We start from the raw sequence: 23,054 nt of genomic DNA on the forward strand, positions 1-23,054 counted from the left end.
GCAAGAGTAGATAGAATAGAAAGTTTTTTAATTAAATTGTGGTGTTGTGTTAAGCTCGTTTACCGCGGTAAACGCGCTCGGTCTGCGATTGTTGAAGTTAAGCAACTTTCGCAAAGGCCGGTCATCGGATGGGTGACCACAAAAAAAAATCATCTCGAGCTCCTCCGTGCTTCGGAAGGCACGTTAAGCCGTGGGTCCCGGCTGCATTAGCAGTCGTTAATAACCATCAATCCGCACTGGGCCCGCGTGATGGTTTAAGGACCGATCTCCCTATCCATCCATAGGGAACGCCCGTGCTCCAGCAGTGGGGTTGTTAATGGTCTGATGATGATGATGTTATATAAAAGTTGGCAAATTCATGTTTTTACGTGCATAAGTTCGCGATTATATCCCATTGGGTTAGTAAGACGTACATTCATAGCAAGATGAACTAAGTACCCACACCTCACCGAGCTTTCTGTTAGGCCAACGTGATAGGTGAGCCGTATCGCCGTCTATTATGGTCGAGGCAACTGTGTTAGTGAAAACTGCACTTAAGATAAATTAATAACTCATTGATCAGGCGGGCCTGGCAAATATTTAAATTAAATTTTGTTTTGTCACTACTAACATAGTTTTTTAAGTTTTTGTAATACTAACAAATATGGGCATCTGTCTGAAATAAAATTATTATTTTTTTTTTTTATTGATGCAAGTCTGGTTATGCCAAAATCTACAAATGCTAGTGAGAGAGAGTCTCAAATTTAACTTGTGGGTCCTTTTAGGACATTGTTATTGTGTTATTTAAGGACTCTTTATGTGATTCTGTCTTTAAAAATTAAAAATTTTTTATCCCCTTAAGGGTTGAATTTCGCAAAATCCCGTTTGTTTCGGAAAGATTTTCCAAAATATCTTTTTTAGAACTCATTTGTGTCTCATAAGGAACCTTTGTGTGATTCTGTCTTTAAAAATTAAAAAATTTCTTAAAAACTTTTCCACCTTTTTTATCCCCTTAAGGGTTGAATTTTGCAAAGAAGACATCGTTATGTCTTCTTGTAAATGTGAAGTGTTATTCTTTCCTTGTGTTCGGATAATAATCAGGTGATTGCATCCAATGGTTTTAATGAATGAATCAATTATTTTCTAATAAGGAACTAGTATGGTGGAGCAGTTTAGACGTCAATTGAATCACTACATAGTATAAAACAAAGTCGCTTTTTCTGTCCCTACATCCCTATGTACGCTTAAATCTTTAAAACTACGCAACGGATTTTCATCATCATCATCATCAACCGTCCCCACTGCTGGGGCACGGGCCTTCCCTATGGATGGATAGGGAGGTCGGGCCTTAAACCATCACGCGGGCCCAGTGCGGATTGATGGTTATTAACGACTGCTAATGCAGCCGGGACCAACAGCTTAACGTGCCTTCCGAAGCACGGAGGAGCTCGAGATGAAAACTTTTTTTTTGTGGTCACCCATCCTATGACCGGCCTGTTGTGAAAGTTGCTTAACTTCAACAATCGCAGACCGAGCGCATTAACCGCCGCGCCACCGAGCTCCTCGATGTTAGTGTATACTTACTATATTATAAACTTCTGCCCACCCCTTAGTGGATACAGGCGTGATGTTATGTAGGATCTAAGAACATACAAGAACATAATGTAAACAGCTTATATTCGTCCCACTGCTGGGCACAGCTCTCCACTCATTGAACTAGAGGGGGTATGAAGCATACTCCACCACGCTGCTCCACTGTGGGTACAATCTAAAAGGGACTCAAATTGCAACCCGTAAAGGATCATAAAGGAAGCAAGTAAGGTCAGAAAGTTTCATAAACGCTCGTATATAAGCGTGCGGAGAGAAGATCGACGCTTATTTCAATACAGACTCACGCGCAGCTAAGCGCGCGCAAAAAGAAACGGTGACGTCACAAAAGTATTAAATATTCGAACTAAGAACGTTGGGTTTCAGTGTGTTGTGTGTTTCAGTGTTGAGTGGTAGCCAGTTGTGATAATTATGTGAGTTTTTTTTTATTTTTTTGCTTTTTTTCCGTGAAAGAAATATGGCGGATTTTTTGCGTTTGAGTGGTGTTTTAAAGATGTTTTTTTTTGTAACTTTTTTTAGTTTAAGTATTTGCCACTTTTTTTCGTAAAGCATGGAATAGAAAAGTATGTTTTTTACAAAAAATAAAAAAGTTTAATTAAATATCAAATCACTCGATAGTCATAAAAAATTCAAAGAATTTCAGAATTTAAAATATATTAATTATAAAAATATGTTAAGTTTGAACATCTTTAAAAATAAATAATTATTAAATATTATTTTATTTAATCGTGCGAAAAAAAGTTGTAAAAGTGAGCGCGTTGAAGTCTTTTGTTCGGAACTTTTCGCCGAAAAACGATTTATTTTTGGCAAAATTTTTAAACCGAACTTTTAAGAAATATCTTACACCTAATTTATATTTTTTATAATTTATTTCATTTATAATATTGAAATAAAATTGATAGCACATTAAAAAACTATTCATTTTAAGTATAATGGATGAAATATTCAAATAAATCAAAATTATTTATTAAAAATGTCTTATTAAATCACTAACTTATATCAGAATCAGAATCAGAATCATTTATTCAACGTAATTATCATGGATAAACTTGTTGAAGGTCAATGTAACATTTTTGAATTTACGTCATTTCGCAAGGTGTTATGGCTGAGGAGAAGAAATGACAAGAAACTGCAACAGCAACACATCTTTTAAAAACCAATGAGGATATACATTACAAGTTATTTAATAACTAGAGGAACACATTCAATACCAGACATTTTTATCATTTAGGTAGTCATTAATCTTATAATAAGCTTTTTTACATAAAGTAAGCTTCACGTGAGCTTTAAATTTATTTTCTGACAAATTTAAAATATTATCTGGTATTTTATTGTAAAAACGTATACATAACCCCAAAAAAGATGAATTTAATTTACTTAATCTAGAATTTTGAACAACAATTTTATTTTTATTCCTTGTATTGTAAGTATGCCTTTCACAGTTTCTCGGAAGGAGAGATACATTTTTACGCACATACATAATGTTTTCATAAATATATTGACTTGCGACCGTCAGTATATTTATTTCTTTAAACAGCTCCCTTAAAGAGTCCCGACAACGCAGATTATAAATAGCTCGAACTGCCCTTTTTTGAATAATGAAAATAGTTTCTACATCAGCGGCTCGACCCCACAATAAAATACCGTAAGACATTATGCTGTGGAAGTAGCTGAAGTAGACAAGTCTGAATTTCTAACATATAAAATATGAATTTCTAACTTAATAAAAAAATAGTCCTTTTATAATAAGTTAGGTTGGCTAGGTTGTTTGTGACTGGAAGATATCTCGTTTAGAGATAAGTCCACATTTTGTTTCGTTTTTTTTTCTACGTGTTTTGTGACGAGAACGTGTGCGTTCAATTCCGAAGGTTATGGGTTCACATCCCAGTTGGGACTATAAGTACATAACTATTTACCTTATGAGTGATTCAAAATTTAATTTCTAGTTTATATTTCTACTTTAATATCACATATGAAATGGTGAAGGAAAACATCGTGAAGTAATCCACATTCCCGAGAAATGCGTTTCGGAGGTATGTGACTTAACCTGTATTGGGCTGGTTTTCCCTTCGAGGGTTGGAAGGTCAGACAGGCAGTCGCTTCTGTAAAAACCTAACCTGTCAAATCTTCAGGTTAGGTAAGCGGACCCTGTGACGGCATAACGCTAAGGAGATGATGATGATGATGAATTTTAGTAATTTTAGTTTTGCCTCGCGACGTTTTTTAATAAAAAAAACAGAATTTTATTCAGAAGTGTACATTATTATTCAATATCGATTCGACCTTAGAGGTCACAATTAATAATTAATTTATTATAAATTATTACAATTTATTCAGGAAAAATAATCCCATTTAACAACTTTAAAATTAAAATTCATAAAAATATTTTTGATTTCGTCATCAATTTTGTAATACACTCATACATACATAAACTCACGCCTGCAATCCGTAATGGGGTGGGCAGAGCCATAAAAACAACAGGAGGCAACTTGCAGACACGTTTGCTACGAATTCTTAGGATATCATGAACTTTCTAAGTCATAACATAAGATCACGACTACACCCCTATTGGGGTAGTCAGAAGAGCAGGAAGAGCTTACATAGAACAGATTAAAGAGAAGGCGAACGTCGTGTCTTATAAGGAGGTGAAGGATTTGGTCTTTGATAGACAAGAATGGAGAATGCTACACCGGCAAGAGCGTGGCTCTTAAATTAGTGATGGTGTAGGGTAGTCAGAGATACATCCATCGCAAGATGAACTAAGTATCCACACATCACTGAGCTTTCTGTTCATCCTTTATTCATAAAGGTATTCTTCTTCTTCTATCGTGTGGGTTGTGAGGTGAGCCGCCAAAGGCCCCTGACATGACTCATGTAACGACTACGTACTTACATCAGTAAGTAGTTACCGGGACCAACGTCTTAACGTGCCTTCCGAAGCACGGATCGGATAAAGGTATTTATTTGTACACAATAGAACACAGAAACAAACACACAAAGAAAACAAACAGTACAGGTAAGCTTATCTCTGAGAAAGAGATTTCTTCCAGCTGACCTACGTGATAAGGAGACATGCAGTGTATAATAATATACATAGACATACATACATACGCGTACAAATCTTATGAAGTTACAAGAACATAACATAACATAACATAAATAACCAATATACGTCCCACTGCTGGGCACAGGCCTCCTCTCAATCAACCGGAGAGGGTATGGAGCATACTCCACCACGCTGCTACACTGCGGGTTGGTGGAGGTGTTTTTACGGCTAATAGCCGGGACCAACGGCTTAACGTGCCCTCCGAAGCACGGAATCAACTTACTTTTTCGGACAATCAGGTGATACAAGCCTGAAAAGTCCTTACAAACAAAGGACAGTCTCACAAAGTGATTTCGACAATGTCCCCATCGGGAATCGAACCCGGACCTCCAGATCGTGAGCCTAACGCTCTTACCACTAGACCACGGAGGCTGTTACAAGAACAATTATAATTATAAAGGTAACACTTACACCAAACAAATGATACTTAAAATAGACAATGACGCGTCAAACCTACACACACCGAGAATGAACCTGTGACCTTCTGAACGGCTGCTAGCCTAATTTGGCTATAGGAGGCTTTAGACAAATGATGTTCCGAGCAAGTGTGAGCTTTTAACGCTCATCATTTGTCCAGTTATAATGCAGGATTATCTTCTTTCATGTGAGTTGTGAGGTGGATTACCAACCCCATCAACCCTGGTGTCAGGGTTACTATTGAGCCGCCAAAGGCCCCTGACATGGCTCATGTAACGACTACTTACATCAGTAAGTAGTAACCGGGACCAACGACTTAACGTGCCTTCCGAAGCACGGATCATCTTGACATCTCTTTCACAGGATTATGAAAGCAGTACATAAGTGAAGGTTGCCATTTCAAGCTTTTTCAAGTCCTTTTTTTATTGGTTTTGTGGTTAATTCGCGTAGTTTTTAATAGACCGCACCGACCCGGGTAGAAACGAGTTTTACCCAGAATTATCCGGGGATTGAATAAAGGATACTAATAGGGTAGTTTCCAACTAGTCAAATCAGTTACTTTTTACTAAACGTCAAAACACGAAATCACTCTGGGATTTGTATGAAAAAGCACACTGTGACGTCATAGAAAACGTGATAAAATGACGTACAATCATGTACCCACTTTAGAACCCTGTCGCACTATCATATTTGACATTTAATAAGAGTTACGGTTTAATTTGTCAAAAAAGTTAATGTGACATGGTTTCAAAGTGTATACATATTAGCACTCGTGACTGTACTTATTATTACAGCCTTCGGCGTATATTATTAAAAATAAAAGAATCATTATCCTCACCCCTTAGTCTTTATTTAATCTTGAACGCGTGGATTGTCTATCTCCCTCGCACTTATACGTTATTTCTGTCATCAGTTGAATAATAAGACCTTAAAAATCCAGTAACATAAATAGCCTATATACGTCCCACTGCTGGGCACAGACCTCCCCTCAATCAACCGGAGGGGGTATGGCTCCACTGCGGCTTCACGGCTAATAGCCGGGACCAACGGCTTAACGTGCCCTCCGAAGCACGGAATCAACATATTTTTCAGACAATCAGGTGATTCTAGAAATGTCCTTACCAAAGAACCAAAGAACAGTCTCACAAAGTGATTTCGACAATGTCCCCATCGAGAATCGAACCCGGACCTCCAGAGGACGCTCCAATAGATCACGGAGGCTGTTAAAAATCAGGTAAACCCCAAAAAACATCTTTAAATGTTTATAATCCGACATTATTCACTTCGTTACGTAACTTTTTGGCGTCATACCGGATGCTGTACAAGACAGTATGTAAATAAGCCTTAATATCATCGTCGACATGTTTTTTTTTTAAGAAAAGACTCTTTAGGGTACATACATACATACATACATAAACTCACGCCTATTACCCACCGGGGTAAGCAGAGACTATAGAATTCCATTTGCTTCGATCCTGACACACTTCTCTTGCTTCCTCCACATTCATCAATCGCTTCATACACGCACGCCGGTTCAGAGTAGATCGTATTGAACCTTTTCTAAGGACATCTCCAGGGTTCTAACATCTTTAGGGTCCATACACAAAAAACCCAAAAGACAGTTTTTAACATACATACATAAACTCACGCCTATTTCCCACCGGCGCAAGCAGAGACTATAGAATTCCATTAACAGTTTTTAAGGTTCACACAAACCTCCGTGGTCCAGTGGTTGAGCGTTAGACTCACGATCCGGAGGTCCCGGTGGGGAAATATCACAAAAATCACTTTGTGATCCCTAGTTTGGTTAAGACATTACAGGCTGATCACTAGATTGTCCGAAAGTAAGATGATCCGTGCTCCAGCACGTTAAGCCGTTGGTCCCGGTTACTACTTACCGATGTAAGTTTCGTTACATGAGTCATGTCAGGGCCTTTGGCGGCTCAATAGTAACCCTGACACCAGGGTTGACGAGGTTGGTAGTAATGGCAGAAGAAGCATGAAAGTAGGATTAATGTCGTAGAAATGAGGTCTTTGCGTAGCATCTGCGGTGTTGAGTTGAGTGATAGAGTGAGAAACAGTGTGATAAGAGAGATGTGGTGTAAAAGACGATATAGTGACTGAGATTGAGAAGGGAATTTTAAGTTGGTTTGGACACGTAGAGCGGATGAAGGGTAATAGGATTACGAAAGCGGTGGTAGGGCTGGCAGAGGAAGACCTAGAAGGACGTACATTGACCAAATTGGAGATGTCCTTAGAAAAGGTTCAGTACGATCTATTCAGAACCGGCGGCCGTGTATGAAACAATTGATAAATTTGGAGGAAGCAAGAGAAGTGTGTCACGATTGAAGCAAATGGAATTCCATAGTCTCTGCTCAACTGATTGTATTCTCTGTGTTTGTACATACATAAACTCTCGCCTATTTCCCACCGGGGTAAACAAACCCTCACACAAAGTGATTTCGACAATGTCGACGTGAATCGAACCCGGACCTTCAGATTGATGACAAATAAATAATTATTTACCTACAAGAGCTTACTATGTAACAGAAGATGTCATATTATAGCTACGACAATTTAAATTCCTGCATATTATTATTATAAAATTGTTTATGTCATCAAATGATTCATCGTAATTTACAAATAATTTAAACTCACAACTATTCCTTGGAATGATGGGGTTTTTATTATTTATATTGTGGTTAGAGCATTGGGCTCACGATCCGGAGGTCCGGGTTCGATTCCCGATGGGGACATTGTCGAAATCACTTTCTTCTATCGTGTGGCTTGTGACGTGAGTTACCAAATCCATCTACCCTGGTGTCAGAGGATCCTGATATTTCCAATCCCACGGGATCTCGAATTGTTTCGTGCCCTAGAAGCAAGATAAATTATGAAATTTTGATTAATAAGTACTTAATAAAAACAGATCTAAAACTAACGAAAAACATTATATATTTAACTTGAGGAGCTCGGTGGCGCAGCGGTAAACGCGTTCGGGCTGCAATTGTTGAAGTTAAGCAACTTTCGCAAAGGCCGCTCATAGGATGGGTGACCACAAAAAAAAAGTTTTCATCTCGAACTCCTGTGCTTCGGAAGTCACGTTAAGCCGTTGGTCCCGGCTGCATTAGCAGTCGTTAATAACCATCAATCCGCACTGGGCCCGCGTGATGGTTTAAGGCCCGATCTCCCTATCCATCCATAGGGAAGGCCCGTGCCCCAGCAGTGGGCACGTTAATGGGCTGATGATGATATTTAACTTATTTATGAATTATTATCAAGACAAACGTGATAATAAGTCCGACATTTTATCTCGAACTGGTCATCTCGAGTCGGGATGCCTCTCTCTTAGTCCGGCCAAGTAGTTAATACCATCTGCGGCGAATCTACAATAAGTCACGTCAAAAAAAACTCTTACTCATCTGTCATTTATACCTTATTTGGTATAGATCAGGATGTAAACGGTATGTTACTATTATCTATAATAAGTCGTATTCTTGGGAATTATAATGGTTATTCTATGAGGAAAATAATTTAGAGGTATAGTCACTGCGGAACTTTGGTACCGGGTTCAACGCGGAGCCCTGGTACCGGATTTGCAGCATCATCATCATCAGCCCATTATCGTCCCCACTGCTGGGGCACGGGCCTTCCCTATGGATGGATAGGGAGATCGGGCCTTAAACCATCACGCGGGCCCAGTGCGGATTGATGGTTATTAACGACTGCTAATGCAGCCGGGACCAACGGCTTAACGTGACTTCCGAAGCACAGGAGTTCGAGATGAAAACTTTTTTTTTGTGGTCACCCATCCTATGACCGGCCTTTGCGAAAGTTGCGTAACTTCAACAATCGCAGACCGAGCGCGTTTACCGCTGCGCCACCGAGCTCCTCACCGAACTCCACAGGCGTGATATAATGTTATATTCACTCTTGTAACTAAGGATTTCATGCGTGCATTGACCATATTTGTATAAATTGTAAATCGTGTAATAAATTGCATTAACTTTACGTTCGCCATTGTATATAGTAATTTATAATCTTAAGATATGAATAACTTATTGATTAAGCTACTGGTATTCTTGCATTAAATGTATTTCTAAATAATATTAATTGAATATATCTGTCTTCGAGTTGTATCTTCAATCTTAGTGGATTAATGAAATTAGTCAGGATTTCAGGTTCGAAAGTCGAGGTTCAAATAAGCACTCTCAGGCCTGATGGCTTAAATTTGTGTAAGTACCTTATGAGAGCCCTGAGCGCTCCCCATTTGTCCGGCCAAGTAGTTAATGCCATCTGCGGCTTTTTTGACGTGACTTATAGTAGATTTACCGCAGATGGCATTAACTACTTGGCCGGACAAATGGGGAGCGCTGAAGGCTCTCACCCGGTACAAAGTTTAAGACAACAGGCCTGAGGGTGCCCAGTTGGGCGCGAACCTCGGCTCAGGGCGTCGTCTGAGAGGAAAAAATATTTGAAAGAATTCATCGACTCTAATGGGTCGATAGCGATAAGCGCTGATTGAGGGAAAACGTCAAAAAAAGGCGAAGATTGAGTGTACGGTCACGAGCATTAATATGTATACACTTTGGTACCATGTCACATTAACTTTTTTGACAAATTGAACTGTAAGTCTCACTAAATGTCAAATATGTTAGTGGGACAGAGTCCTAAAGTGGGTAAATTATATTGCTCATGACTGTAGAGTCATCTCTGCCTTCCTCTTCGGTATACGCTATGTTATGTTGTTGTGGTAATTACTTCTGCAGATGACAAGATAAAGTTACAATTAAGTTTTTTTTCTTATTTATACGCATTTTTTCACGTCTTTGTGAATTTTTATATACGCATGTGAACTGGTTTTTTTTATATTTTTATAGACCGTATTGTTATCTTGAATTTCAAGGTTGATGTACAAGATTTATATCACATAATTGTAGCTGCTATTAGAAGACACATCATCTTCTATCGTATGGACTGTGAAGTGGATTACCAACCTCATCAACCCTGGTGTCAGGGTTACTATTGAGCCGCCAAAGGCCCCTGACATGGCTCATGTAACGACTACATACTTACATCAGTAAGTAGTAACCGGGACCAACGGCTTAACCTGCCTTCCGAGCCACGGATCATCTTACTTCGGACAATCGGGTGATCAGCCTGTAATGTCCTTACCAAACTAGGGATCACAATGTGATTTTTGTGATATCTTCCCACCGGGATCTACATCATAAAGATACATAAATAACGTAACCGACAGTCAGGTTACAGGTAGTTTTGACAGTTCCCCATACTCACATCATCAGCCCATTAACGTCCCCACTGTTGGGGCACGGACCTTCCCTATGGATGGATAGGGAGATCGGGCCTTAAACCACCACGCGGGCCCAGTGCGGATTGGTGGTTATTAACGACTATTAATGCAGCCGGGACCAACGGCTTAACGTGCCTTCCGAAGCACTGAGGACCTCGAGATGAACTTATTTTTTTTTTGTAGTCACCCATCCTATGACCGGCCTTTGCGAAAGTTGCTTAACTTCAACAATCGCAGACCGAGCGCGTTTACCGCTGCGCCACCGAGCTCCTCATTCATTATATCATTCATTATTTTATTTATTTTATTTTTATTTATTTATTAGGTTTGCCAACAGACAAAAACACTTTTACATGTAACTTAACCTATTTACAAATACTGGACTAGTGCTCGTCCAATTATACCAAATACTTCTAAATATATAGATAAAAAATCATTTAAGTATATTGATGAAACCTTTTCCTTCGTCCGCCGCATGACGTCACTACTTGGACAAAGTATGTGACCTTTACAACTTGATATTACGACATGCGTACGCGCAGTGCCATCTTACGCGCGGCCGCTGCGATGTGTTAAATATAGTTAAATGATTTTCTCTTTTCTACTTAGACCTTGTATCTATATTGTTGGTACGAAAATGTCATTATGATCCTGTGGTAAAATGGCTTGCTTGTCAAACAAGGAGCGCCGGTTCGAAACCCGGTACCGGATTTGCCCTCAATCTACCGAAAGGAGTATGGAGCATACTTCACCACGCTGCTCCACTGCAGTTTGGTGTGTTTTTACGGCTAATAACCGAGATCAACGGCTTAACGTGCCCTCCAAAGCACGGAATTATCTTACTTTTCCAGTCAATCAGGTGATTCAACTTGCACCAATGAGTTATTAATTTGTCTCAAGTGCAGTTTTCACTAACACAGTTGTCTCGACCATTATAAACAGCGATACGGCTCACCTATCACGTTGGTCTAACAGAAAGCTCGGTGAGGTGTGGGTACTTAGTTCATCTTGCGATAGATGTACGTCTGACTACCCCAATTGGGATGTAGTCGTGATCTTATGTTGTGTTAGCAAAGTTATGAATTCATCTTAAGTGCAGTTTTCACTAACACAGTTGTCTCGACCATTATAGACGGCGATACGGCTCACCTATCACGTTGGTCTAACAGAAAGCTCGGTGAGGTGTGGGTACTTAGTTCATCTTGCGATGGATGTACGTCTGACTACCCCAATTGGGATGTAGTCGTGATCTTATGTTGTGTTAGCAAAGTTATGAATTCATCTTAAGTGCAGTTTTCACTAACACAGTTGTCTCGACCATTATAGACGGCGATACGGCTCACCTAGCACGTTGGTCAACAGAAAGCTCGGTGAGGTGTGGGTACTTAGTTCATCTGCGATGGATGTACTTCTGACTACCCCAATTGGGATACAGTCGTGAGTTCATGTTATGTTACTTGTACAATGGCGAATTTTTGCCGAAGGCTGTTTGAAATTAATTTATGTCCAAAGCATTCAGATTTAACGTGATGGAGAATTGATGACACGTTGTTAAGAGATTTATAGTTTTGAGGAGTGCCTAATGATCCGTCTTGAGCCCAATGTCAAATTTGCATATCAAAGCTCACTAATTTCCTATTTATCAGAATATTGATTAATCACTGCAATTTGTTTACACCATAAACAAAACAGTTATATAACAAAAATATTAGAAAAATATGAAACAATACAAAATTAAAATAAAACTAAAACAAATAAACAGAACTCAAAATAAAATAAATTATGTACAATTAACACTTAAACTATACTATATTAATTAAAAAGCCCGCCTCGAATCGTACCTGGTGCAAATGTACCCATAATGCTGGCTGCGTTTCCGCGTTGAACAGCCAGCGATATGCGTTGCACCAGATACGATTCTGAGCGGGGATATATTGATTAATGATACCTACATAGATTACATAAACAACCTATATACGTCCCACTGCTGGGCACAGGCCTACCCTCAATCAACCGGAGGGGGTATGGAGCATTATTATAGGGTACGCCAATTTGACTGTTACGATCAATATTTTGTATTTTATTATTATTTTGTATTTTAGTTAATAATTGTGTTTTTTTTTATTTTATTTTTTTTGACGTAACTTATTGTATATTGAACAGCCTCCGTGGTCTAGTGGTTAGAGCGTTAGGCTCACGATCTGGAGGTCCGGGTTCGATTCCCGATGGGGACATTTTCGAAATCACTTTGTGAGACTGTCCTTTGTTTGGTAAGGACTTTTCAGGCTTGAATCGCCTGATTGTCCGAAAAAGTAAGATGATTCCGTGCTTCGGAGGGCACGTTAAGCCGTTGGTCCCGGCTATTAGCCGTAAAAACACCTCCACCAACCCGCATTGGAGCAGCGTGGTGGAGTATGCTCCATACCCCTCCGGTTGATTGAGAGGAGGCCTGTGCCCAGCAGTGGGACGTATATAGGCTGTTTATGTTTTATGTTATTGTAGATTTGCCGCAGATGGCATTAACTATTTGACGGATTTACGTCCACCTAAGTCACAAAAGCACTATAAAGCGAAGATAAACGAATACATCAAATCAACAGAGACATCACAATGTTTTATCATAAATTGCCAAAAGCATTAAAGCTTACAAATTCCTAGATAACAAGGGACAAGATTTGACATATTGTTATGGCCGTTCATAACAGGTTTTCGACCATAATTGTATTTAAACTTTTAGATTAAGTAAGTTTTTTTTTATCTTAAGACCAGGCGCGCACTACGAGTTTTTCGCCGCGCGGCAGAAAAAAGCAGCGGCATAATGTCGCACTGTAATACTGCGCCGCTGCGGTGGCTGCCATAGAGGCAGCCAATCAGCTCGCGACACCAAACACTTCAGGACCCCGATACCGACCCCGCCGGCGTGGTCGACGATTTCCCTCATTCAGCGCTTATCGCTATCGACCCATTAGGGTCGATTAATTCCAATATTTTCCTCTCAGACGACGCCCTGAGCCGAGGTTCGCGCCCAACTGTGCACCCTCAGGCCTGTTGTCTTAAACGTTGTATCGGGTGAGAGCCTTCAGCGCTCCCCATTTGTCCGGCCACGTGGTTAATGCCATCTGCGGCAAATCTACAATAAGTAAAAAAAAAACTGCGGTGGCTCTGCTGTCAAGTGCGCGCAATACGGTCACGAGCATTAATATGTTACCATGTCACATTAACTTTTTTGACAAATCGAACTGTTAGTCTCACTAAATGTCAAATATGTTAGTGCGACAGAGTCCTGAAGTGAGTACATTATATTGCTCATGACTGTACAATTTATAACTGTTTGATACAGAATTACAGTGCGACATTACATACATACATACATAAACTCACGCCCGTAATCCCTAATGGGGTGGGCAGAGCCACAAGTAATCAAAGACAACTTGCAGCCACTGTTGATACGAAGTCCAAAGATGGATATGATGAACCTTATGCAACATTATGCCGCAGCTTTTTTCTGCCGCGCGGCGAAAAACTCGTAGTGCGCGCCTGGCCTTAAACTTATTCAAACAGCAATAATGTTGACCTTTCGATAACAAATAAGTATTATAATTTATTTGTTAAGTAGGAATCCTTTGAATATAAAGTTATTACGTTTTTAAAGTTCCTTTTTTAGTAGTAATATTGTTGCTATGACAACTTATTGGGTTTTTACATAAACATAACATAAACAGCCTATACAGGGTGTTAATGACATGAAAAAACTTTGATGGGTGATTCAGACCATGATTCTAAGTCAATATCAAGTGGAATTTATCTCAAGTCACCCATCCTATGACCAGCCTTTGCGAAAGTTGCTTAACTTCAACAATCGCAGACCGAGCGCGTTTACCGCTGCGCCACCGAGCTCCTCAGATAACGAAGCACAAGATAAATTCTCTAAAATAAATCTCGTTGGCGAAAGTCCGTTACCGGGGTTCGAACCCGCGCTCCCCGTTTGAGAAACAAGCTGGGGCCTGTTTAATAAAACTTACAATTGTAAATTACAATGACAATTTGATGTACATTGCGGAGTGTGTGATCACGAATATTTTACAGTTTCATATTAGCTACGTAATGAACATCAAATTGTCGTTGTAATTTACAATTGTAAGTTTTATTAAACAGGCCCCAGGTGACACACAGAACCACAGTGGTTTTTTAACTTATTAAAATTCTTAATAAAAATAGTACCCAATCCACTATTTAAACAGGATTTTATAAAAGGGTATAGCGAGGTAAGGAAGACGAAATGGCCCCCATGGCCCATGACGGAATTATCATTTGTATTGGTATTGGCACTCTAAAAGAATACGAAATGTAAGGTCGTTGACCCCTGACCTTGACCTGTCTTTGAGATATTCGAGAAAGTTCGTACGCGCGCCGAGTTTTTTCAAAATTTTTTTTCCGAAAAACTATAAAAGCTAGAAGGATGGGACCAATTGCGTATAATTAGGGATACTTTGAAAAATATTCTGTATTTTTTTCAGAGTTCTGGTGAAATGACAACTGTGCAAAATAATTAAACAAAATATAAATATATTTTTTTAGTACTGTTCTATTATGTTTACCGCGCCAAAAAAAATATATAATACTCTTTGATTTATATACTTACACCACACAAAAACTGATCAAAATCAAAGAGGCGCTTCTTGAGTAATTATGAATTTACTTAGTGTGCGTACGGCTGGTAGGAACTAATTAAAGAGGTCGTTTTTAGATTAATTATTATAATTACATGTTAAACAGAATTTTAATCATCATCATCACTATTTTTACCGACTTCAAAAAAGGAGGAGGTTCTCAATTCGACCGTATATTTTTTTTTTTTTTTTTTTTTTTTTTTTTTTTATGTTTGTTCGGGCATATCTTCGTCGTATATGAACCGATTTTGATAATTCTTTTTTTGTTTGAAAGGAGATATACCCAAGGGGGTCCCATGTCAAGGAAGTCAGGATCTGATGATGGAAGACCAGAGAAATCGAGGGGAATTTTCAAAAATCGTAGGAGCGACTAGTGCGTTTGTAAAGTCATATTGATCGGATCGATCTTTAGGCTTCGGGAAAACTTCCCGACCTTCGAAAACTGGTCAGCATCAGGGAGATACCCTATGGCCTGGCAAAACTATACAACCTGGAGCAATTTTTCTTTCACGAAACGTATTTAAATCTTGATCAAATTCAATCGCCGGTGCAAAAAAACAAAATGGCGGAAAAAAAAGATGGCCGCCATACAAAATTTTGTCGATTTTGGAAGAAGCCCGTTTGGGTAAAAATAATGTATGGGGCGCTTACTCAAAACGTCATGTAGAGTACGGAAATACTTTCTGGTCACCAAAAACTGCTCCGCATCAGAGAGATACTCTACGGCCTGGCAAAACTATCGCACGTGAACCAATATTTCTTTCAGAGCACTTATTTAAATCTTGGTCAAATTCCATAGCGCGTAAAAAAAAACAAAATGGCGGAAAAACAAGATGGCCGCCATACACAATTTTGTTTTTTCAGAAAATGTCTCGGGATATAAAATATATATCGGGGTTGTGATCGGATCGTCATGTTAAGTATGGAAGTACTTCCCGATTTTCGAAAACTGCTCCGCATCAGGGTGACACCCTACGGCCTGGCGAAACTATCACACCTGAACCAATTTTTCTTTCACGAAACCTATTTAAATCTTGGTCGAATTTAATGGCCGGTGAAAAAAATACAAAATGGCGAAAAAACAAGATGGCCGCCATACAAAATTTTGTTTTTTCAGAAAATGTCTTGGGGGTAAAAATGATGTATAGGGGTGTGATCGGAACGTCATCTTTGAAAACTGCTCCCAATCAGGGAGACATCCTACGGTCTGGCAAACCTATTGCACCTGGATTTTGTTTGTTTCCACGACACCCATTTAAATCTTGGTCAAATTCTGTCGCCGGTGAAATAAAACAAAATGGCGGAAAAACAAGATGGCCGCCATACAAAGAGGGACAATTTCGAATAAACAGGACACGCGAGCTGCTTTAGCAGCGAGCGAACCACGCGAAATCTACTGTATCTATATGTATGCGTGAGTGTGTATGATAGCAGCTTCCACTGACAACCACATGTGTGTATGTACACATACACATGTGTGTGTGTGTGTGTGCGTGTGTGTGCGCGCGCGGGCGTGTGTGTGTGTGTGTGTGTGTGTGTGTGTGTGTGTGTGTGTGTGCGTGTGTCTGTGTGTGTGCGTGTATCTGTGTGTGTGCGTGTGTACGTGCGCGTGTGCTCGTGTGCGTTAGCGCGTGTGTGAGTGTGTGTGTGTAAACATGTTCATCAATAATAATTGTGATCACTACTAATAATATATTATATTACTATATATGAATATAAATCAGAAAATCTGTCTGTCTGCATCCTTGCTCGGTCTAACCATCACTTAAAATCGTAAAATAAAATAAAATTTTTAACAAAAAAAAAACCGACTTCAAACGCAAAACTAAAAAGCAATAAATAAATTTACTTCGCACAAAGTAATAAGTACGTATTTTCAATTAGTTAATTAATTTATAATTCTGAAGTCGGTGCCAAGTAAATGCTACAACAACCCTACTACAATATCAAATTACTATGTACACACAATATTGTTTAATACCTATATCAAAGCAATTACAAAACAATGTCAAACAAAAAATTACAAAACAATCAGTATTGAAAAATATATGAATCGGTACTTCGTTGTAGCATTTCCTTGGCACCGGCTTCAGATTTATAAAATAATTAACTAATTGAAAATACGTACTTATTACTTTGTGCGAAGTAAATTTATTTATTGCTTTTTAGTTTTGCGTTTGAAGTCGGTTTTTTTCATTTATTACAACATTGATTGCATCATTTGAAAATACTTTCGACAGAATTTCAGCAGGACGTAAAATGCGAGATAGATATCTCGCATGAGCTAAATAATATAATTATTACACTTGCGATATATGAAAATCGACTTGCGAAAATCGTATTTTGGGCAAAAGAAAACCCATTTATGCAAACTGTTTACAATCTGTACTACGAACGGGTTTTTAGTTGATTTTGCTGGGCCAATTTATGGTACGGAAAATGATGCCACTATTATGAAGAAAGTGCTACAGGATGCTAAACTTAAAACTCTAGTTCGTAGTACAAATTGTAAACGGTTTGCATAAATGGGTTTTCTTTTGCCCAAAATACGATTTTCGCAAGTCGATTTTCATATGCCGCAAGTGTAATAATTATATTACTTAGCTCATGCGAGATATCTATCTCGCATTTTACGTCCTGCTGAAATTCTGTCGGAAATATTTTCAAATGATGCAGTCAATGTTGTAATAAATGAAAACAGTGATGATGATGATTAAAATTATGTTTAACATGTAATTATAATAATTAATCTAAAAACGACCTCTTTAATTAGTTCCTACCAGCCGTACGCACACTAAGTAAATTCATAATTACTCAAGAAGCGCCTCTTTGATTTTAATCAGTTTTTGTGTGGTGTAAGTATATAAATCAAAGAGTATTATATATTTTTTTTGGCGCGGTAAACATAATAGAACAGTACTAAAAAAATATATTTATATTTTGTTTAATTATTTTGCACAGTTGTCATTTCACCAGAACTCTGAAAAAAATTCAGAATATTTTTCAAAGTATCCCTAATTATACGCAATTGGTCCCATCCTTCTAGCTTTTATAGTTTTTCGGAAAAAAAATTTTGAAAAAACTCGGCGCGCGTACGAACTTTCTCGAATATCTCAAAGACAGGTCAAGGTCAGGGGTCAACGACCTTACATTTCGTATTCTTTTAGAGTGCCAATACCAGTACAAATGATAATTCCGTCATGGGCCATGGGGGCCATTTCGTCTTCCTTACCTCGCTATACCCTTTTATTGTCTTCTAGGTCCGGTATCTAACTAACAAAATATATGAGATTTATGCTAATAATTTGGTACATAACCTTGACTATTTATTCCACACATATTTTATATACACAAACAGACATTTATACATGTGTATTGTGTATGTCATTCACAGCCTCCGTGGTCAAGTAGTTAGAGCGTTAGGCTCGCGATCTGGAGGTCCGGGTTCGATTCCCGATGGGAACATTGTCGAAATCACTTTGTAAGACTGTCATTTGTTTAGTAAGGACTTTGCATGCTTGAATCACTTGATTGTCAGAAAAAGTGAAATGATTCCGTGCTTCGGAGGGCACGTTAAGCTGTTGGTTCCGGCTGTTAGCCGTAAAATAGCGCAGTGGAGCAGCGTGGTGGAGTATGCTCAGCAGTGGGACGTATATAGGCTGTTTATGTTTTATCTTCTGTTATGTCTTTATCGATCATTCTATCGCGTTAAAAAGATGTATTATTTAAATTTTAACAGCTCATTATTATAAAACGTCGTTAAAGTTGGCAACAATGAATTTATCATATCTTTTGTTGATAGGTCGACGTTCATTTTAAATGTTATTTTTACCGGACTGCGGTGTAGCAAAGGAGAGTTATTGACTAGTGCTACACCTAGGACACTTTGTACAAAAATCTGTTTCGTACCGTGTCGCGACCAGTGTTGCCAACTTTATTTTCACCAGCCCACCAAATGCGGCCGTGCAAACCACCAGAAACCACTAAAACTGAGCGGTCTCTCGAACCACCAGAATTTCACTAGATAAAATACATACATACATACATAAACTCACGCCTACTTCCCACCGGGGTAAGCAGAGACTATAGAATCACTAGACAACCCAAAGCCGAATCAGTGCAATCAGATCGTGGGATGTTTTTCCCCCTCTTTAGCGCCGCGTCGTAGGTAAAGACGTGCTAGAGACAGGGTAAATTATTCAATTATTATTAATAATGATTCCTTAATAATATACCATATAATTTGCACTTAGCAACTGGATCACCAGTGCTTTCGACTATTTGCAACCAATCCCTTAAAACTGGGTCACGTAACCAACAATCACGAAACTTTTGGGTGTACTGTGGCTTAGGCATCTTGATCTTACTCAATCTGAAACTTATTGTATGTATTATGTACTAATAAATAAACTATATTGGTTCTTTCGCTCAAGTAACTCATAAACCATATTCGGTTGTGTTAGTGGTTAAATTCGTCACTTACCGCTAACTGGAAGGACTCTAATCCACTAAAAAATCCACTAGCCACTAAAACTAATATTTTTTCGCCGAACCACATGTCTAAACCACCAGATCTAGTGGAAAATCCACTAAGTTGGCAACACTGGTCGCGACTAATGCAGAAGTGTGAACGAGACAGACTATCCTACCGCTATCTTACTCCATAGCGGTTTCCGGCCATTTTGACTAAAGTAAGAACGTCCTCCTTGGTTGAATGTTGGATTCACGATCCGGAGGCCCCGAGTTCGAATCCTGGTGGGGACACATCACAAACATTACTTTGTGACCCCTAGTTTGGTTAGGACATTACAGGCTGATCACCTGGTTGTCCGAAAGTAAGAGTGTAGTCGTTACATGAGCCATGTCAGGGGCCTTTGGCGGCTCAGTAATAACCCTGACACCATAATTTACTTGTGAGTAACTTGTAGCGTGTAAACGTGTAGACTTGTAAGTTTTGTTAAACACGGCACAGATGGGAGAAATAGGCATTTTATCTCACTAGCGCGGGGTGAGTTGCCGTTCTGTGCGTTACATCAGTCTTTACTCTATGTCCAAGGTTAGTTTTGACAACACAAGAGAGATTTTGCATAACAACTTTGATTGAGCGCATCGGTCAACTAAAATATAATTGAGAGAAAATGTCATACACATCATAAGTTTGTAAAAAAAAAACAATTCGTCATACAGTAATGGACCTTGACTTATTGCTAAAAGTGTTAAAAACCGTTGCAATATTTGTAAGTTACAATAACGCGGACGTACAAGTAACGAAAGAACAGAGCATCACGCCTGTATCTCCCAAAGGGTAGGCAGAGTAGAGTATGTACATTTTACAACCAGTCCTCGCCAGCACAAATAAAAAACAAACATACAAAAAAATATATAAAACTTTATGTCAACATCAACTTCTCATTGCCATTTTTTTTTTTGTTTTTCTTTTCCCCGAAGGGTAAGGCAAAGGGAACTATGCCCATACAGCCATGTCTGACGTATTTTTTTTCTTGATGATTAATGAAATGATGAAAGGTGATGATGATGAAACCTAAGCCCCCACCCTCGGAGTAGACTCCTACTCCGAACCCCAAACGAATTAACTCAAAAGTCCGCATAAACTTTTGAGTTATGAAGCGGCTTCCTGACACGAAGCGAAAATAGGCAGATACACTTTGTTTATTGAATACTCCAATATAATAACACTCGCGAATGTCTTCCGACTAACTTAATGCGATCATTAACCACAAAACACCACTTCGTATTAATTATTTAGATTATTCAATGAAGAAAGCAACTGTCCCGTTCCCGTTTCCCGCCAAAAAGCCCTTCTCATTGACAAAAAAACAAAACAAAATTCGAAATATGAATTGAATAAAATTCGAAATTCGAATTCGAGGATTCGAGGCCGCCCATTTGTACGCTTACTAAAATGTTTGTATATTTTGTTTGTGTACAGTAAAATATATTTGATTTGATTCGAATTTGGAACAATAGTCAACTTTACCTTTAATTTACTTTTTTTTATTCTCATATATATATATATATTTTTATAACTACTCCTATTGACTTAGTATTTTTGTGATTTAAAACCTTACGAAACATAAACTTGCGAGGTGCTTCTTACGGGATGAGAGCCTTTAACGCACCCCATTTGTCCGGCCACGTGTTAATGCCGTACGCGGCAAATCTCATCATCATCAATTTAAGAGCCACGCTCTTGTCGGTGCAGCATTTTCCATGCTAGTATTTGCGGCAAATCTACAACTTAAAAAAAGAAAAAGAGAGAGGTGTTTCGATATAATATGTTTTTTTAAATGACTTCTCCGAAGACTATGACTTGGCCGGATCTTTTTTTTTTTTGACGAGATGTTTACCAACTTATTTAGCTCTAAATTCATAATAAAATTAAGTTGTTTATTCAAATGAGGTCCTACTGACCTACATCTAAACGGAATTCGTTACGAAACGAAGTAACGAGTGAGCTAAGTGACCCTAGGGTCAAAATCGTGACCCTCTGGGGTCATTTGACACAGTTGTGTCACATTCAATCAATGTCTTTCCTTATTAATTTCTTGGTATTAGATAATTGAATAACATACCGAGGCCGAGGGGGTGAGGTAAACCTAGCTCAGCCGCTGGTGGGGAGAGTTTCCGTTCCTTATCTCCTTATTCTATGCCATCACCCATCAACATGTCACTAAGCTAAGAGTACCCACCTTTTTTTCTTTTAGACGTGACTTATTGTAGATTTGCCGCAGATGGCATTAACTACTTGGCCGGACAAATGGGGAACGCTGAAGGCTCTCACCCGGTACAACGTTTAAGACAACAGGCCTGAGGGTGCCCAGTTGGGCGCGGACCTCGGCTCAGGAAAAATACAAACGGAAGGATATGGAGCATACTTTACCATGCTACTCCACTGCGGTTTGGTGGAGATGTTACGGCTTATAGCGACGGGATTATCTTACAATGAATTCATCTCATCCTGTGAGTTGTGAGGTGGATGACCAACCTCATCAACTGGTGTCAGGATTATTATTGAGCCGCCAAAGGCCCCTGACGTGACTCAAGTAACGATTACGAACTTACTTCAGTATTAAGTAGTAACCGGGACCAACGACAACGTGCCTTCCGAAGCACGGATCATCTTACTTCCGGACAATCAGGTGATCAGCCTGCAATATCCTAACCAAACTAGGGATCACAACGAGATTTTTGTAATTAGCCGCACCAGGATTCGAACCCGGGACCTCCGGATCGTGAGCACAACGCTCACTGGACCACGTAGGCCGTTGATGTTACAAAGAAAAAAAAACAAAATAATAATAAAAAAATGAATACGAGTTTCTTTAAATAATAAAATTCAAAAAAAGAACACGGGAAATTATGGATGAATAGATTAAAAATGTCCGTTAACTAAACGACCGGCTGAATCGATCGATTAGATAGCAGCCATTTTAACACAAAAAAAAACTGAGAACTAAATTAGTAGTCAAAATCTGACTTCAAACGTTGTAAAAACAAGCAAAAAAACTTAAACAAATGTGATTATGGTAATAATTAAAAAAAACCGTCTATTTAAATATCTTAAACAAATATTTTGAATGCGTTACTCATAGGTTTATGTTATATATGGAAATCCGCATTCAATGTTATGAAAATCTTTATGCGCGTTTTTGTACAAAGTACAAATAATTAATTTTAATTTTATTTTAAGTTATACCCGTCATTTTCTTATCCACCGAAAAGGAAAGGGACGGATGATTGACAGCTCTTAATTTTAGAAAGAATGAGTAAACGAATAGTTCGAACGACGGTCGGACGAATCATAAAGGTATCTCGCTGGTATGCAAACCGTTTGACGTGTGCTGTCAACATAATTCTGTCGGTTACTGGTCAATGTAAAATTTTTAGACAGTTGTTTTAGATTTGTGCTTAAAACTGACGTGTGTTTCATAAATTTTAT

General features: G+C 38.8%; 1 protein-coding gene across 1 annotated transcript in view; it reads left to right on the plus strand.

Moving 5' to 3' along the window:
- Positions 1–1,843: 1,843 nt before the first annotated feature.
- Positions 1,844–23,054, plus strand: part of LOC126379073 (fibroin heavy chain-like) — a 73,231-nt gene continuing 52,020 nt past the window's right edge. The window contains exon 1 of the mRNA XM_050027635.1: positions 1,844–2,000. The gene's annotated coding sequence lies outside the window, so the exon portion shown is untranslated. The remainder of the gene's footprint in view (positions 2,001–23,054) is intronic.

Source organism: Pectinophora gossypiella, chromosome 28 (assembly GCF_024362695.1).
Source record: "Pectinophora gossypiella chromosome 28, ilPecGoss1.1, whole genome shotgun sequence".
Lineage (NCBI taxonomy): Eukaryota > Metazoa > Arthropoda > Insecta > Lepidoptera > Gelechiidae > Pectinophora > Pectinophora gossypiella.